Source organism: Pempheris klunzingeri, chromosome 2 (assembly GCF_042242105.1).
Source record: "Pempheris klunzingeri isolate RE-2024b chromosome 2, fPemKlu1.hap1, whole genome shotgun sequence".
Taxonomy (NCBI): domain Eukaryota; kingdom Metazoa; phylum Chordata; class Actinopteri; order Acropomatiformes; family Pempheridae; genus Pempheris; species Pempheris klunzingeri.
Genome location: NC_092013.1, coordinates 25,594,859 through 25,600,858, shown reverse-complemented (window position 1 = coordinate 25,600,858; position 6,000 = coordinate 25,594,859).

Here is a 6,000-nt window from a genome sequence, read left to right as displayed (position 1 = left end):
TACAATTTGATGGTTTGTTTAATGACGAGACTAGCTAGCTGTCCAGCCATATCACTTTCCCCAAATCAGTTTCAAGATTTTCATCACAGCTGAATGTTAAATTATACTGTTGGCAGCAGCCTGAATGAGCAAGTTGAATGTGGGTTGTGAGATATTCACTTATGTTGAGGTAAGGTGATTTTCCACTCACTGATACTGTTTGAACATCGCTGACAAGGTCACAGACTCCCATGAGCAACAATCACTAGCATTATGTGTGAACCGTTAAAAGACACAACCACAGAGTGATGCTGTTTTGCAAAGTGCAGTGTATCTCCTGTCGCATTTGTGTTACAGTGTCCTGTGGTGAGGATGAGTACTTGAAGGAGAACTCTCACTGTTGGAAATAAGTTAGCTTGTTGCTTTAAATTGTATACAGAGGCTTTGACTGCACCCCTGTTGCTGTGATTACCCATTTTACATATCCAGTGCACTTATTTACAATGATAAACAGACATTTTCTGGAACCACTTAGTAGGTGTCATACATCACTTTTTAATGCAATTAATTAGAATTGAGTATAAACCCAGACCACCGTATAGTCAGTATATCAGAGAGGTCACTGCTCAGGGTCTTCTTATGCCAAGTACCCTTTGCCTCGCTACAGAGAAGGTATTGGGAAGAGATATCGTCTTACAGGGCAATTTAAGACTGCAGTAACCATCTTCAAGTGTAACAATCCCCCCCCCCCCCCCCAAATCTCCATGAACTTGATATCCTCACTTGATAGCCCTGTCTCCTCCATAGCTTTCTCATTGATATCTGGGTTGTACTGCTCACTCATCATGTCTTCTAACCTACCCTCTCCTTCAGTCACAATGTTGTCTGTACTTTCAAGCATTTTCTTGTGGGTTTCTAGGAGTTTATAAAAGAATTTGGCCTCAAATCCAGATGCTTCGAAATCTGAATCAACCCTTTCTTGTCCCGTGGTTTGTGTGTTGCCTACTAGCCAGACAGAGCCTTTGCTTAAGATCCTCTGAACAGAAGGAGGCTGAATTGCTGGGATCCAAAACTGCATACAATTGCAGATAAAATTATCTAAAAATTTACAAACTTTCAGCTGTATTCAATGAACAACTCAGGAAGAACGTGGTCCTTGTTTGAGTTGTTCATTGAACACAGCTGAATGAAGAAGACAGTGATCAATGTATGACTGCAGGTTTTAGAAAATGCTTTGATGTTATATGCTCTTTAGAATACTCTTTAGTCATTAACATTGACAGGTCATCAGGATTCACAGTCTTGACTCCTGTGCCCTGCACATAAGCAGCCAAAGCGGAGCTCGTTTTCCTTTGTAAACTGTATTTTATCTCTGTGCGTCTACCCGTTAAACTGTTGACATTCTTCCAATGAGTGACTTTGAGTTCAGCAAACACAACTTGACTCCACTGCAGAGCCATGAGGGATAGGTCTACACTTGAGTCTCAGAGTTTTTACAGCAGGTGCAATGTTGGTCGAAGCTTGCTCCTTTAACTCTACTTCCTTGCTATGACTTCAGGCTATTGACAACCTTTGAATCACTTGTTCCAGATATCTCGAATGTCACCAAATAAAGGGTCTGATAGAATTCTGACATATCTCTTTTGATAAATGCAACCAGAACTGTGAACAGAGGACAGTATTTCATGTGGAACCACTGTCCATTACTCTCTCAGCTAACATAATAATTTAGCTTGGCATATCCAATTATTTGCATGTACTGCAGCTTCTCCATGACATTACAACACAAGCTCAGAAAAAGATAATAGGATTCTATTATATTCACATCCTCTCATTTTACTCAAGACCACTCTAAAACATTTTCTATGTATGCAGTAGCAATTGTATATTCATTGCCAAAGAGTTCTTGCTGCAGTTGCTTTGCTTGAGTGTAGCCATGCTCAGGAGCTGTATGCTGGCAGCTACAGCTACACTAGTTCCCATGGCTGACCTATGGTGAACAGCCCAAGACAATACAAGCAATTGCCTCTGCTGACTTTTTCCTCCATGCCTTGCTCCAATGCTCTTTTAAAGGAAATGTACTGAAGAGAATTCCCATTCAGTAAGGGAATATGCCTTGCTGAGGATTCCATTAGATGTTGTTGTTGGGCAAGCAGTGCGGCCTTTTCTCACCCTGCTTTTCAATCAGTCAATCAATCTTTATATAGCACCAAATCATAACAAATGTAATCTCAAGACGCTATTCATAAGAAGCAGGTGAAGACCAAACTCTTAAATCAAGAGAGACCGAACACTTTTCAATTCTAAATTAAAGATTCTATAATCCCCAGATGAGCAAGTACTAGGTCAGAATCAGAATCAGAATTACTTTAATAATCCCCAGGGGGAAATTGCATTTTGTTACACACAGCTCCAAAAGAATAAGAATAAGAATAAAGTAATGATACAAATAATACCACTACTACTAATAATAATATATAACAACATGTACATTCAGAGTGAGGAGATGTATTATATAATACTAATAATACTACTACTACCACTACTACTACTACTAATAATAATAATATACAACAACATGTACACTCCGAGTGAGGAGCTGTATTATATAATAATAAATAATAATAATAATATATAACAGCATGTACACTCAGAGTAAGGAGCTGTATTATATAATAATAAATAATAATAATAATATATAACAACATGTACACTCAGAGTGAGGAGCTGTATTATATAATTATAATAATAATAATAATAATAATAATCAGGTGAGTCCAGGGTCCTCTCCTCTCTGGTGAAACAGTTCACGTACTGGATGAAGTTGGGCAGTGCCTTTGCCATGGTGACATGGTTGAAGACAGAGATAGCAGTGAATGCACTCGGGTGTAGAGTCTGTGCCCAGGCTATGGCGGAGTGGATGACGTCACACGCCGAAGTTGGGTTGGCAGAAGGAGGAGTGTAAACAGTCACCACAACAACATGTGAAAACTCCCGTGGCAGGCAACGTGGACGAAGACCAACAGCAAACAGTTCAATATCCGGGCTGTAGATGCGCTCCTTGATAGTAATATGAGCAGGACTGCACCACCTGTTGTTCACCAGAACGGCAAGCCCCCCTCCTTTCCGCTTACCGCTCCTGGTGCAATCCCTGTCGGCCCGAACAGTTTGGAAGCCACCGATGGAAACATTGTCGTCGGGAATGTCCTGATGCAGCCATGTCTCCAAAAAGCACACCAGACTACACTCCCGGTACTCCATCTGACTCCTGGCTAACGCTGTTAGCTCCTCCATCTTGTTTACCAGCGATCTCACGTTGCCCATAGTAACGATGGGGAGACAGGGTTTATATTTCTTTTCCCCATACACCTCCGTTGTCTCCTTCTAGTTTCTCTCCTCCGCTGGTTCTTCTTTCCTCTGCAACCTCGGTGTGTTTTCCTCCACAATTCTTCTGGAATTTGTGAAGATCTCGTGGTCAAGATGCCAGCAGGTTTCAGAGCGATCAGCTGATCACTTGTGTAGCCAAAACAGCTACCAACGGCTACCTATGTTTACTGCACCCGGCAGAGTTAAAGTAGTACTTTCAAAGCAAAAAGATGACAAGAGCTCTCTCCACCAGCATGTATTGGAGAGGGAACGTATTAAAAACATATTACCAGCAAAAAAGTAAAACAAATAATTAAAAAGATAGTTAAAACTAAGAAAAAATAAGGAAACAAGCAGGAGCAATCAGGCAGCATATACTTCCGCACATGCGCACTAGAGATCAAGAGGTGACAATGGAATGGCAAAGCCTGCTTAAACAAGAAGAAACCTTAAACAGAGCCCAGCTCAGGGGTTGACCACAACCAGGTATACCACCACTACAACCCACAGGTACCTGACATGAGAAAGAACAAAAGCTCAGGGGAAGATACTAAGTTGATAAGATACATTAAAGGGACATGATGCATACAGATGAGAGGAAAAGGAAGAGAGAGGAGCTCCATGCATCATAGAAAGTCCCTCAGGTAATCTAAGCCTATAGCAGCATAACTAGAGGCTGGTCCAAGGCAGGCCAGCCCTAACTTTAAGCTTTATCAAAAAGAAAAATTTCACTCTTGCATGTAGAGAGGGTGTCTGCCTCCCAGGACCAAACTGACTGAAAGAAGATTCCATATGAGAAATAGCCTGATAGTTGAAAGCTCTGACTCTTTCAGAGACTCTAGGAACCACAAGTAAGTCTGCATTCTGGGAGCGCAGTGCTTTAGTGGGGTAATAGGGTACTATGAGCTTTTTGAGACATGATGGTCCCTGACCATTGAGGGCTTTGTGGGTGAGGAGAAGGATTTTCAGTTCTCTTCTGGATTTTACTGAGAGCCAGTGCAGAGATGCTAATATGGGAGAGATTTGATCTCTTATCTTAATTCTTGCCAGTACACATGCAGCAGCATTCCGAACCAGCTGGAGAATCTGTCAGGGCAGCCTTTTAATAAGGAATTGCAGTAATACAGACTGGAAGTAACAAACACTTGGACTAGTTTTTCTGCATCATTCTGAGACAGGATGTGCCTAATTTTTCAATGTTGTGTAGGTGAAAAAAGACAGTCCTTGAAATTCCCAGGACTTTATGCCCTGAAAGCAGGTTTGGAGTTTTGTTAACTGGTTTCATCTGGCTTATTGGTAAGTATAATTGGGAATCATCTGCATGTTAATGAAAAAGTTATGGAGTGTTTTATTTATGATGAAGTACAGAACCTTGTTGAACCCCACGTCTCACTTTTGTATGCATGGAGGATTCATTGTTAATGTGTAAAAACTTAAATCAGTCTGATAAATAGTATTTAAACCATCTTAATGTAGTTTCTTTCAGACAGTTGGTCATACTGGTCATATCCTCATTGTTCAAGCCCATATGGCTTTAATATCACTCACTAGTATTGTTCCAAGTGTTTCTTCTTCAAACGTTTTTATCCATTTTGTCTAGTCTAGCAATCAGTTCCTCAAGGTCAAGCATTTGCCAACAAATGTAATGTCCCTGTGTTGCCTTTATTAACCCTTTCATGAATGAATTATGATAACCTCAGTCAGGATTTTTTTACTAAGTGTTTTTATTCATCTTCAGGCATGAAAAACAAGGTTTGAACTTTATTTTTTTATATTATAAGATATATTTACATGTACACTCAGGTGGACAGCATGTGTTCTTGCAGAAATATGCATTCAACAGACACATGAATAAAATTATATAATAAAGTGTATTGAAATGTGATGTGAACTATAAAATTATAGAATTTATGCATGCATAACCAAAACACAGAAATATACAGTGCATCCGTAAAGTATTCATACAGCTTCACTTTTTCCACATTTTGGTATGTAACAACCTTATTCCAAAATGGATTAAATTCTTTTTTATTCTCAAAATTCTACACACAATACCCCATAATGACAATGACAATTAGAAAATGCTGCATATTTATTAAAAATAAAACACTCAAATATCACATGTACATAAATATTCACACCCTTTGCTATGAAACTCAAAATTGAGCTCAGGTGCATCCTGTTTCCAACTTGGTGTTTCTGGCGACCATCTTGGTTTCACTCTTTTTATTTTTCACTTGCAATGGCTTCCCACTGGGCAGCAGTGTATGAGACGATGCAATAGTATCCACTGTAGTGGTTGATGTGCAACTATGCCATCAAAACTCATGCATATACAAGAAAATAGCTTTTGAATAGCTGTACACTGTAGTGACCATGAAAGGGTTAATGTTGGGAAGTTGCCAGGGTCAGTGTAATATTGTTGCCATTGTATGGCAGGTCTGAGTCTTATTTCACAGTCTCTGTTTTCAACTACAGACTTCTTTCCTTTCATCCTATTTTGGAGCATTTTACCTTGCTTAGAAGAAGAACCACCTGTAGGACAGAAGGAAATATATTAATTTAGCATCAAGTGATGAGCATCTAGCATTAACCATTGAACTGTAAACAGCAAACAGCAAACAGCAAGCATTAAGCGTAAACAGTCTCATTACC